The sequence below is a fragment of the Hyperoodon ampullatus genome (assembly GCF_949752795.1).
Source record: "Hyperoodon ampullatus genome assembly, chromosome: 16".
Taxonomy (NCBI): Eukaryota; Metazoa; Chordata; class Mammalia; order Artiodactyla; family Ziphiidae; genus Hyperoodon; species Hyperoodon ampullatus.
Window position 1 is genome coordinate 9239414 of NC_136929.1, and position 14040 is coordinate 9253453.

The 14040-nt window shown below is 38.2% G+C and overlaps 1 long non-coding RNA gene across 1 annotated transcript; it reads left to right on the forward strand.

Annotated features, from left to right (window-relative positions):
* The first annotated feature begins 224 nt into the window (after positions 1–224).
* LOC307065147 lies at positions 225–13008 on the forward strand. Its single transcript, XR_013811324.1, has 3 exons — positions 225–258; positions 8487–8717; positions 12567–13008. It is a non-coding gene; the product is annotated as an uncharacterized lncRNA (long non-coding RNA).
* Positions 13009–14040: the final 1032 nt, after the last annotated feature.

Consider the following 14040-nt stretch of genomic DNA (forward strand, 5'->3'; position numbering starts at 1 on the left):
GGCTGAAGTTCTGGAACCTTATAGTGTGTGTGTGTGTGTGTGGGTGCGTGTGTGCGTGTGTCTTCAGTCAGCCTCCTTGCTGAATGAGTCACCATGGAGTTGTCATGGGGGAAAGACAGAAAGATGAAGCAGATAAAGCAGCTCCTTGAAGAACCTGTATTTCCACCCACAAGCATGCCAGATATGGTGATCCTCCTTTCTCAGCTTCTTCTTCTTGGAAGGAATTCTTGCTCTTCTGCAGCAGCACATGGCACTAAGGTAAAGGTCGGGTTTTGAAGAGAGTTTTGAGCCTGGACGGTCCACATTTTCGTGGGAGATAATGGGATGTTTTTGACAAAGTGAACGAATGAAAAAATGGTTCCTTGCCCCTAAAATTAGACAGATGTCACAGTCAAGCAAAGGGTGGAAAACTAGTGACCATCTTGAAGTCATTTATGCTAAACTAAGCAAACTGAATTTTAAAAAAGTTTTTATATTCTCTTGTTTCATGGTAATTCGATATATTATGCTCCATGAAAAGAAGTTTCCTCAAATCCTAATATATTCTAAATTTGCTCATTATGAAAATGTTCTTCTCTTTGTTTACTGGTTTTTATTATATTATTATATTATCCATCAGAGATCAGTGAAACCCTGCTAGTTAGATAATAAAGTTTAAATCATTTTTATTTCCTGTAATTTTAATTTTGTAATAAATTATTATATAATGTGATTCCCTTTGCAAAATAGCCTCAAACTGTTCTGTTGCAGAAGATAAATATATATTATATTATACTATGTGAAATAATATATAGTAAATATCCATATATTTAAAGATCTGAGTAGCTCCTGAATATTTGCAGCTACATGATTGTTAACCAGAGGTCCATGGATCACCTGGAATTTGGGGCACAACTGGCTTATTTTCCTGAAAATTTGATCCAGAGCTTTCATCACCTCCCTTAAAGGATCTGTGATTCAAAAAAGATTATTAATTACTATATTAAATAAATATTTAATACAGCTTATATAGTCTTTACACTGACAGAGCATATTTAAATGCCCTGAGACCTACCAGACGATGCTCACAGGAATTATTATAATTAAGAAAAATGTGTTTTTCCTGCTAAAAAACAAAGTGTCTTTCCCTAAAATCTGTGTTGTAATAAACACTTATACAATGAAAAAGTCTTATTGGACGTTTTCATCCTTTGTCTTCTGGCAGTTATGGTACCTCTGTGTATTCATGGTGTGTGGTTGATGTTTTATAGATCAGGACTTGGAGTTTCATAGCTCAAGATTTCCTCTAAAACTGACTGGGTTTGCATCCACACATTTCATAGCTTTGACTGAACAATTTCCTGGTAGATTCCTTGTTGTTTAACTGTATTAAATAATACAGTGATAGATCTCCGAAAAATTTGTCAGAGTGTATATGCAATTTATCTGGTTCTGTCATTCACATTGCCAGGAATGGAAGACTGGCAATTTTTTTCCTCAAAATAGATTTTCTTAATACATAAACTATAGAAGTGATTTTTCTGAAAAGAATTCTTTTCCCTGAGCTTTTGAGTAGATATTTGTAGAACATACTGATCATTTCTAACATTTAAAAACAGTCATAGGGAAGTAAAATTTCTCTGTTTCAAAACATTGAAAATCTCAGACATTTACTTGCTCAAAATTCTAATTCCTAGTGTATTGTTGGGTGCTGTATTAGGCACCGTACGCTAGACTAGAGAAAATTAAAGGCATCATAGTCCAAATTATTTATTTTATACATGAAGAAACTTCAACTCGGCTCCTATGTTAGCTAAGGGAATCAGAAACTGCCCGTTTTGGTTCTCTTTTAACTGGTTCCCATGCTCTGATAGATCTGAAGACTCACTCCCAAGGCACTTATGGAACAAGGGGAAAAGATCCAACTGTCCTGTTGGTGGATAACAGTGGAAGCGGCACCACCTGTCTTTTTCCGATCCTTCGTCATAAAGCAGGACACTCTCATTTGCCAGGCAAGCTTCCCCTCTTCAGGGTCCTAGCCCCTCAGATGGCTACGATTAACCTAGACCAACACCCCCCCCACCCTACCCCCACTGGGACTCAAGTAGAACCAACGTCAGAGACTTCAAAGGCTTAAACTACTGTTGTTTTTGAGTTGAGGGTACTGATCATTAGAGCTCCTACATTCAAGCTCAATGAAAGAACGTCAAAACTTATGCATATGTAATCAGGGATGTTAGAAAGCTTATTTTGGAAAATGCTGAGGCTTATTAAATGTGTACCGCACCTCTTTTCACACTAAAAATTTGACAACTGTCTCACAGGATGAAATATAAAGTTATCCACCATGAGAAGGAAGGCAGCCTCGCAGATAGGAAATAGCAACAGTTTTGGAGTCGTTCAGGAATGGATTGAATCCACTTAGGGATTGTTTCATCCTTGGTCAAATTGCTTAATCTACCTGAACCTCAGTTTTTTCATCTGTTAAACAAGAAAATGTGGGGATGAGTAGCATTTACATCAAATGGCTCTTGTGAGTGTCATATTATTACATGATATTTAGAAGATATACAACTCATGGTAGGCACTCAATAAACAGTCATCAGAGCTCATCCCATATACCCAACAGTCACGATTCTTTGTAGGGTAAGGAAAAAAGTCTCTTAAAAATGTGTTTATATGTCATAAATTAATATCAAAACTGGAAAGGCAGAGCAGACAACTGGACTGGTACTTTAATAGTATTCAATAAGATCATTACAAGTAACACGTAAAATGGACATCCTTAAAAATACACACTACTATATATAAAATAGATAACTACTAAGGACCTACTGTATAGCACAGGGGACTCTACTCAATACTCTGTAATGACCTATATGGGAAAAGAGTCTAAAAAAGAGTGGATATATGTATATGTATAACTGATTCACTTTGCTGTTCACCTGAAACTAACACAACATTATACTCCAATAAAAAATTTTTAAAAATCTTTGTAGCTTCTTTAGATTAACTTTGATTTTCTGTCTTGCTTAGAGCCAATAATAGTAATAACAGCAGTAAAACATAACTCATTTTGGGGGGGGTAGCTAATATAAATGTCATTCTACAAATTCTGAAAGTCAGATGCAAACAAAATGAGTTTTTACAACTGCAGCTCAACCTGTAAATAAGAACATTTGCAGAAACATCATTGTTAAGTATTTTTTTAAACAAGCTAAACACACTGAAAATAAAATTGCATAAATATATGCCTAGGAAACAAAAGTAATAGCTCGTGGTGTTCTTAGAGCCTGGTAAAATGCTTTCAGTAAACTGTGTTATATTTGCTTTATAATAGGAAAACTCAGAGCAAGTTAAACTAGTTATGTGACTAATGACATAAACAATTGACATTATTCTGTCTGAATTCTGTCTAATCATGCCTAACTGACATATTATATGGTTTTTTTTTTATCAGCAAGAAGAAATTAGTAGGAACTGTTGGGATTTACTAAAAATATGAGCTCTGTTTGATCTTTCCACCTTGTTCCACTTTTCTCTCCTCCCTCCCTCTTTCCCCTCCTTCTTCTCCCACCTCCTCTTCTTCCTCCTTTTTCTTATCATCAGTATCCTAATAATCCAATATTATTCGAGAAAGGTTGTTTCATGCAATTATGTACCTGGATTCCATCTTTCTAAAATGCAGCAATCCTAGTTAATTCCAATACAAGACTTAGTAGGTACTGAGTAAACACTAGTTAATGATAAGAATAGAAATAGAATCTTAACTTTAAAAAATTTTTAATTTTAATTTTTTATTGAAGTATAGTTGATTTACAACGTTGTGTTAGTTTTAGGTGTACAGCAAAGTAATTCAGTTTCTTTTATACATTTCTTTTATATATTCTTTTTCATATTCTTTTCCGTTATGGTTTGAATATAGTTCCCTGAGCTATACAGTAGGTCCTTGTTGTTTATCTATTTTATATGTAGTAGTTTGTATCTGCTAATCCCAAACTCCTCGTTTATCCCCACCCTGCTCTTTCCCCTGTAGAAACTGTAAGTTTGTTTTCTATGTCTGTGAGTCTGTTTCTGTTTTGTAAATAAGTCAGTTTGTATCATATTTTAGATTCCCCATATAAGTGATATCATGTGATATTTGCCCTTCTCTGTCTGATTTACTTCACTTACTATGATAATCTCTAGGTCCATCCATGTTGCTTCAAATGGCCTTCTTTCATTCTTTTTTTTATGGCTGAGTAGTGAGAACCTTAGCTTTGATGGATAATATACTTATTGTTCTTTTCAGTTGATGTTTAACTACATTGCCTCGGCAGTGACAAGTGCAGTTGCACTGAACTCACTCAGAAGAGCTCTGTGCTTGGGGTATAATGCTCGGTAATTGCTGTCTTGAAATCTTAATACTTTTATCTTCGAACCTGTGTTCTGAAGGGAGCACGTGCTGGGGGCTTCGAGACTGGCTCCCACGTGGTTCTGCCTGTCTCACCTCCTTCCCCCTTCCTGGGATGGATTCTTGGCTACCTGGTGCCTGGGCCGCCCCTGCCCACTCTCAGTCGAGGCAGCAACTGACAGGACGGCTTGGTTGGGAGGAAGCCCCCGTTTTGTCATCGCCTTCCCCTGGCTGGGGGCCTGGATGTGGGCACCTGGATGGACAGTGTCTGCACGCGCCTGAGGAGTCTGGGAGGGGAGCAGCACTGGGTGCTCTGGTCCATCCCCTTCCAGGTACTGCCCAGTGCCCACGTAGGTACTGTGTCCTGGGAGGAGGCTGCAGTCCCTGAGGGTCGGTGGTTGGCTGTGGGTTGGGGTAGAGGACCTGGTGGGAAGGGAAGATTGATTCCCCCATTCAGCTGGGGCTCTGCATTTTCAATGTGCATTGGACCTGGCAGATTACATAGCTGGCCCTGGCTTTAGTGTCATTATTCGTGTACTACTTACTGAGTATTCTGGTTATACAGAGACATCTCTGGATTAAACCATAAAGAAACTAAGAGTTTCTTTCCAAATCTAGCTAAGCATTCAGTAATAGATGCTGTTTGTCTAAAAATTGATTCCTAATATTAAGAGACTACCCTGGAAGAGTTTAATTTTCTTTTAAGTTTGACTACCTTCATTTCATATCAATTCTAAATACCATTTAAACTTGACTAGCAATATTTTTGTGCACCCAAAGTATCTGAGTATCTTTACAAAGCATTGTTAACTTGAAAGTACTTGGGGCCAGGTGACACTGATTAGAGAAGAGGGGATAAAAAAAGAAAAAGAAAAGGAGAAAGAGGAGATGGAAGTGAAAATGGATTAGAAATCGAGGAATGAGGAATGATATCAGAAAGATGGCAGCATAGGAGGCTCTAGCCCTTGGGTCCCCAAGGATACAGGAAACCTGCTGGATATTAGGGCACCAGGTCGGGGGAGAAGCAGGTGGAAAGAGTCTGGAGGTAATACAGCTAATAACAACTGGATCTACTGAGGGCTTACCACATGTCTGGCACTGTCTAGATACACAACATATGTGAATCCATTTAATGCTCATCAGAACTATGAAGGAGAAGCCATTATGATTCCAATATTGTGGTAAAGGGAGCAGAGACTCAGAGAGATTAAATGATGTGTTCTAGGCTACACAGCAAGGAGGCAGCAGAACAAGAATCTAATCCAGGCACTTGGGTCTGGAGACCAAACTTCTAATCATTATTCCATAGACGAGTTCTGTTTGGAGTCTGGGTTTGGAGTTTGAGATTGCATTTGGGCTGCCCATGTAGGAGTAGTGAAATTACAGAGATCAGCTTCAGTAGTGATAGCAACATTTTAGTTTTTATTTCACTTACTGACAGAAAAATAACTGGAGGATTCAGGGGGGAAAAAGCATGAAATGAAAATACCAAAGAACTTTTGGTGTGATAGTATCTTAACATTTGTACATAACATTCTGTACTTTGCAAAGTGTTTTCAGGGGTACTATCTCATTTATTTTGCAAGATGACTTGGCAAGACAAGTATTATTGTCCCCACTTTACACAGATGAGGAAATTGAAGCTTGGAGAGATTGTGATCTCCAAGCCCAGATAGCTTATAAAATGGAGATTCAAGTCTTCAGAATTCTTTCCACTAAGGATTAATTAGTAGGGGGAAAATTGTGAAGAGTGAAATATTTTCTAATCGGTTGAAACAGTTCATTACAGATCATTTTCTTCTCACTGATATCACTTTCAAGTGGCTGCTGTGTCATGTATACTTTATTAATTGAAATTGTATCAGCCAAAACAGTGAAAAATTACAATATATGAGAAGGAAGCTTGTGGATACTAGATAGGATTTAATCCAACTGATTCACCAGAAAAGCCATCTGGATACTGGTGTCCATTATTTTACTTCTTTTCTGGGCAGCTCTTGCTAGATTCACTTTAAACAATGGTCTCTCAGCATATTTTGTTCTTGAGTCAACATTTAAGAAACAGTATTTGGGGCTGGGCCTTGCCTTTGAATTTTAAAGAGGGAGTAAGGGGGAAGCAAACAGGCTGACTCATTTTCCAGAGTTATACACATTGAAGAGAGCAGCACAAAGGCGTGTACCACTCCTGACATCTGCAGTGAGCACTGGAGGAAAGGATTCTTGGCATATATCAGCCAACACAATCACCCTCACTTTCACTGGCTAGAGACTGGCTCTTTTTATTCCCTGTTTCTGCCAAGGTTATATTTTCGTAGCCCTTAGACTCTCAACAGGCATGTCAAAAAACAATATTAAGAAATTGAAACTTAGTATTTGTTTTCCCGGGAGCTCTATGAAGTAGGATAGGATTAGGCGATGCTGCAAAATTGAAGATGACAAGATGGTGAAGTTAATATGTTTTCTCTCTGTCAACATGAAGCTGAACTAGCCCCCTCGAATCAGATTTATAAAATGGTGACATCAGAGGATCTTCCAGAGCCGATGAAGACATTAATCAACTAATGAATGGATGTACTGTGCTCTGTGCAGAGCTGAGATGACAGTGGGAAGCGAGAGAGACACAGCCCTTGTCCACAGGAAGTTTCCAGCTTAATGGGAAAGATACACAGTTAAACAAGGAAGTGCCCGTTGAGCATGCCAACCACTGGTCACCTCGCCCTCTCATTATCCCATCAAGTGACTGGACAGCCCTCAATGTATAAGGTCCTGGAATATGCCCTTAAGTTAAAGCTCAGTATTGTGTGCTTGACATGTGGGGAAAACTGGGAGGACCTTGAGTGGCAGAACTGCAAGTTTCCCTACTCTGCTCCCACAGATGGGGTCCCCCAGCCAAGCAACTTCACTCCTTGCGGGAGCAAGGCACAGGGCTTGTTTATCCCTCAGGAGCAGGTTTCTGACAGCCCCCAGAATTATTCAAACAAGCCAATCTCATCCTCCCCCTGGAACCAGGGGTCACCCACCCTATTGTTACTACAAAACCTGCCTCTCCCAGCCTCTGGTTGATCACCCTGTTCCAGAGCGCACCCCCAGGGTGGCCCTGCATGGCACGGTGTCCTTTTCTTTTGGGCTGGGAGTATATGTGACTAGTAAACGACTGCCAGTCCCATCTGTCCAGTTTGGGTGTTGCAAATTGGGTTGAAATCATTGGGTGAGATTCCCTCCCTCACCTATGGAGTAAAGAGGAGGCAATCAAAACAAAGGTACTTAGACATCGAGTTAAAATTTGGTTTCCTCTTATATCCACTTACTGCAGGGAGCTGAGCTGTGAAATGGTTGATATGAATGTCGACTACTCTTTTATTTTTTTAGATATGTTGCAACTTTAATGGTTTTTTTGTGTTTTTTTAATTTAATTTTTATTTTATATTGGAGTATAGTTGATTAACAATGTTGTGTTAGTTTCAGGTGCATAGCAGAGTGATTCAGTTATGCATATACATGTATCTATTGTTTTTCAAATTCTTTCCCCATTTAGACTATTACAAAATATTGAGCAGGATTCCCTGTGCTATACAGTAGGTCCTTGTTGGTTATCTATTTTAAATATAGCAGTGTGTACATGTCGACTACTCTTTGAAGCAGTTGAACAGCAAACACAGAACAATAGAAACTAAATGCTGCTGTACACCTTCCCTCAAAACCTTATCTTCATGGACTTGGAGATGGCTCAACAAGAATGAAACTTATTCGTCGATTCGTGTTATTAGTCTGAGCTAAAAACTGATAGAAGACTTTGTAGATGTTAAAGAGGCAGAGATTGGAATTTCATATTGCTCAGTTCGAATGTTTGGCTTACTTGGGAGGTTCAACTTTTCATCTGTCAATTTTCAATCGTCGCATTGATTTAATAAGCCTTGCAGAAAGTTATTCATCTTTGTGTGAGAAGTCTACTGAGGATGGTTGACACACATTTATAAAGCATGTCAGTATAAAAACGAGTTGGTTCATGCATGCAGCAATACTACAACTTGTTTTCTTGAAGCAATAATTCTCTGACTAAGGACAGACTCATCACTTATCATCTCATCTTAATTAACGTATATTTTCATTTCAGTTAAAAGCAAACAAATCACAGTCTGGCAACCCTGGGAATGGATGTGTCTCAAGTCAGATGCTTGCAGTGTTGGTTTGGCCACGTGCCATGGTGCCCATGACAATGGTGATGTGAAATTAACGGCGACAGTTTTTACTGCACTGCACAAAGAAGAACTGGAATAAAAATATGGAATCGTATGAAAAAGGAACCGAAACAGCTATACTGTGTCACTGAATAGAGTTGGAAATGGTGAATCATAAATTTTAACCCCATGGTTATCCTAGTACAGTAAGCGGTGACAAGGGTTATTATTGAGATATCACCAAGATGACCCCTTGATCTCCATCTCACTTTTTGAGGCCAGGCTGTATGAAATTCTACTTGGAGAGATTAAATTTCTATCCTCTCTTGGCATGTTTAATTCTCAGGGTATTAGATGGCTATTTTTATTTTGCCTTAAAAATTATTTTATTGAAGTATAGTTGATGTACAATGTTGTGTTAATTTCTACTGTACAGCAAAGTGATTCAGTTATACATATACCTACATTCTTTTTCATATTCTTTTCCATTATGGTTTATCACAGGATATTGAATATTGTTCCCTAGCTGGCTATTTTATTAAAGGAGTCAGTGGGTGATAAGAAAGGAAAGGGAAATCTCAAAGGGAAAAACAGGATGATGGTGAGAGCAAGGAAGCTCTAATATCAAATTTTACCCACTTTAACAGTCTGGAGACATCCCAGATGAGAAAATGGAAAGAAAGAAGGCGTTTTGAAATTTGATAGGACATAATAGTCATAGTCACCACATACAAAGTCTGCTGAGGGACAGGTAGTATACTAGATATTTATATATACCAGAGCAATAGGGTTCTTGAACTTGACTGCACAATGGAATCACTGGGGGAGCTTAACAAAGAATAGTGATACCTGGGTGTCCCCTAGAGATTCTGATTTTATTGGTCTAGGATGAGGCTTGAGCATCTGGGTTTTTAAAAGCTTCCCAGGTGATGCTAAATTACAATGAAGTTTGAGAACCACTCAATTCAGTTCTCGCCACACCTTAGAAGGCAGGTATTATAATCCAACTTTATATAGTGGCACAAGTAATATTGAGAAGGTAAATACATTATCCAAAGTCATGCAGCCAGTGAGTGTCAAAGCAAGGGCTGGAATGCCGCTCTGCCCAACTCCAGAGCCTGGGTTTTTCCACAAGCTGTTCTGCTCTCTGATGGATTCTGTTAGAGATCAGGGCAGGGAGAGGAAGGAGGCCCTGCCCTGGGTGAATGAGAGTCGATGATATTCACCTTTTATACTAGACATGGAGTGTGCATGTGAAAACTGGGACTCCAGAAGCTTAAAAAAAGGCTGCTAACATTTTACAGGCCGATATTCCCAAGTTAAACTGATTTTCTATATTTAGAGACATTTGAGCTGAGGTTGGTTCTCTGAGCTCCTTGAGTGAAAGAAAAGAAAGGTTATATTGGAATTATGCTTCAAAGATTGAAATTGGTTCTCTTCTGTTTCATGAATGAATTGCAATGAATATATTTGGCATTTTATAATTTTTCTTACCACTCCCATTATCTTTCCTCTAGCTCACTTTTCAAGTGACAGAGTGATTTACTGACTGTCTTTTAGAAGTTCCATTTCACTGAACAAATGGTGAATCTAAAAATCTGCCACTTGACCTCACACTGACTCAGATATTCAAAAGATTCATTTGATTAAAAAGAACTCACGGAAATGGAAGCCAATAAATGTTAGATTGTAAGGAAATTGAGAACATTCCAAGATTTGTTCTTTTAAAAATCAGTGGGAAGCAATCCAAACTACATTTTCTTTTAGGATGACCAGAGGCTGGGTTTGCTTTCTATTTGTAAAGTACATGTTTTTTTTGGCCACATTTGTCTGTCTGACATTGACTTCAGTCATCTTCACCCAACGAAACCAAAACACATTAGCGCATTTCAAGAAATACTCTCAATAAACATATTTACTCTTCCTGCCAAAATCCAGAGCAGGTTACATACAGGGGGACTTGAATGTGTAAAACAAGCATATATTCGAAGGAGGAGCCTCAAAGTAAAATTAAACTTCTGTGTTCTTTTAGGAATTATTTAGTCAAGAAAGGTCTGATAATTACTCATAAAAGCAAAAGACTAGAAATAGCCCAAATGATCCTCTATAAAGGACAGGTTGAAAAAATTATGAAAAATCCTTATTATGCAGCCTGCATTGTGTTAAAGTTTTTAGGTACAATAATGGTATTGTGCTTATGGGAGATAATTTTCTTGACTCATAATATTAGTAATAAATATTGCACGATTTAGCGTTGAAATATCGCATCTGTAACTTTAAAAGTTTTTAGCTAAAACAAAAACAATAACCCATTTCAAAAAAACAACAAAACACAACAAACAAGAGAACCTCAAAAGGGGTAAACTAAGTATGACAGAAATCTTGATAAATTTTTAACACTGAGTGGTGGGTCTATGGGAGTTTATGATGTTGTTCTCTCTATTTTTATGTATGTTTGAAAATATTCAAAATAGAAATGTTTAAACACTGGTAGACCCAGGCTTCTGCCACTTGGTGAGGGATATATAACCAAGAGTTTACATTTTTGTTTATGTTTCAGTATACTTATGCAACAAAAAGGATTGTTAGACATGGAAATAGGCCACTTAATATAGTATCCAGCTTTGGCTAACTCTATGTGCATGGAAATATCCCCTAGCTCAGGATAAGTAACTGTGGCCTCATGGAAGAGTTGGGCTACAAACCCCATAAGTGGAGACTGCTCTAGTTCACACTGGTCTCAGGGAACATTACTTACAGCTTCACTACCTAAAGTAGCTCTTTAACTGACATGACTCAGTTTAGATGGGCTGGGATTCTAGCAAAACGAGGTCTCATTATTTTAATACTCTTAGTAAGATTGGAAAGGAGACTTTCAAATATCTGAAAGTTGCCAAAAAGGGCTTTCTCCAGGGTTGGTCTTAGGTAAAATTTGAAAGAAGGTACTAGTTTGCCTCTGAAAACCTTTCATTCCCAAGTTGGGTCTTACAGGACCCTTTTTACACTGAATCCTCATACTTATTTTTTTTATTCTGCCTCTTCCTATGCAGGGCTCAATGTGCATTTTGAGGGACTGCAACTGGGTCTACCTCCTTTGTTGGTGCCATGCCATGGTCCCAAGCACTCAGCACTTGGTTCCACTCTGCTGTCTCCCTGCTTACTTTATCCTATCAATATCTACTTTTAATTGGGAGACCAAGGTGTGAAATAAGTGCAATTTGGGGGAATGGAATTTGAGTCCTAAATTAAACTTGGGGCACTGGAAAGGAGCTAAAAGCACCCCAGGCAGGTTGTACCTCTGACTCCCAGCAGAGACAAACGCAATCCTTCCAGAGGGAAATCATCCTCATGTATGGCCTCCAGTTTCCCCATAGGTTAAGGTCAACTAAATATGAGCTCCTAATAAAAAAAAAATCAAACACACCAGGAAATAAATCACCATGAATGAAATTCAACAGAAACAACAAAAATTAGGTTAGGACTCCAAATTTTGGATTTTGGTGTCATCAGAGACAGAATATAAATATCAATTTGGAATTTGTTTAACAAACTGAAGGGTAAAATTTTTTTAAAAAATCAATAAGAGGTTATCCAAAATGACCAGTGACATATAAGTATGAGAATACAACATGATCAAGTTCGGTTAATCTCACAAACACAATGTAAAGTAGTGCAGACATACTATGGACAACAGTTTGGCTATTTCTTATAAGGCCATATGTGTGCTTACAATACAACCTAACAATTGCACTCTTGGGCATTACTCCAGAGAAATGAAACCTTTATTCATAACAGCCCCACCCTGGGAACAACTAAAATGTCCTTCAGTGGGTGAATGGTTGAATATATGTATATTCATACCATGGAACACTTCTCAGAAATGAAAAGGAAGAAACTATTGATGTGTGCAACAACTTGGATGGCTCTCAAGGAAATTATGTTGAGTCAAATAACGAATCCCTGAAGCTTACATAGTATATGATTCCATTCAGGTAATGTTTGTTTGTTTGTTGCAGTACGCGGGCCTCTCACTGTTGTGGCCTCTCCCGTCGTGGAGCACAGGCTCTGGACATGCAGGCCCGGCGGCCATGGCTCACGGGCCCAGCCACTCCACAGCATGTGGGATCTTCCCGGACCGGGGCACGAACCCGTGTCCCCTGCATTGGCAGGCGGACTCTCAACCACTGTGCCACCAGGGAAGCCCCAGGTAATGTTTTTTGACACAGCAACATTGTAGAGAGCAGATTAGTTGTTGCCAGGGGTTAGAGAGGGGTTGGACAGTGGGTAGGAAGGAGGCAGTGGTGGCTGCTAAAGGATAGCACGAGGGGTTCCTGTGGTGATGGAATTGTTCTGTCTTGAATATGATAGTAGTCACATGAATCTACACATGTGATAAAATTTTTTAGAATTAAATACACACACATGTAAAATTTGCAAAATTTGAATAAGATGCATGGATTTTATCAACATCAGTTTCCTGGTTGTATTATTGTACAACAGTTATGCAAGGGACTTCCCTGGCAGTCCAATGGTTAGGACTCTGCACTTCCCCTACAGGGGGCATGGATTCGATCCCTGATGGGGGATCACGCAAGCCGTGCGGCCAAAAAAAAAGATAGTTATTCAAGATGTGACCATTAGGAGACACTAGATGAAGCATATACAAAATTTCTCTGTATTATTTCTTCTCACTTCATGTGAATGTACAATTATCTCCAAATTGAAAGGTTAATTAAAAACAAAATATAGAGGTCATATAGAGGTCATTTCTAAAGCAATAAAAATGTAAAGTACATTGACATAAATCTAACACAATTAATGCATGGTCTGTATGGACAAATTTGTTAAACTGTATTGAGAGACACTAGGTAAGAACTAAATAAATGGAAAGATAATTCACATTCATGGAGGGAAAGACTTACTGTCATAAAGATATTAATGGAGGTAGAATCCAATAAAATTCCAATAATAATCCCAATGGGATTTGTTGAGGATGGTGATAAACTGATTCTAAAATTTAGATTCAAGTTCATAGGTCCAAGAATACTTAAAATACCTCTAAAGAGGAATAAGATAGAGAAGCTTACTCTACAAAATTTGAAGACTTTCTGTAAAGCCATGGTAATCAGTATCATGTAATTATGGTCAGGCATTGGCAAATGGCCTAATGAGAAAAGGTATATATGCAAATTTCTTTATAATTGTGCAGGCATTATGAATTGCTGGGGAAAGAACTGACTGTTAATAAATTGTGTTGGACACTTGGTTATCTAATGAAAAACTGAAATTGGATTATTACTTTATACCTTTCACAAAATTAAATACTCAAGTATGAAAAGTTTTAGAATATAAGAAATCTTTTTAGGACAGAGAGGTAGGGAAGAATTTCTTATACATGATACAAAAAATACCAACATAGAAGAAAAGATTGATAAATTTGATGAAATTAAAACCAAGAACTTCAGTTCAAGACACTACAAAGGAAATGAA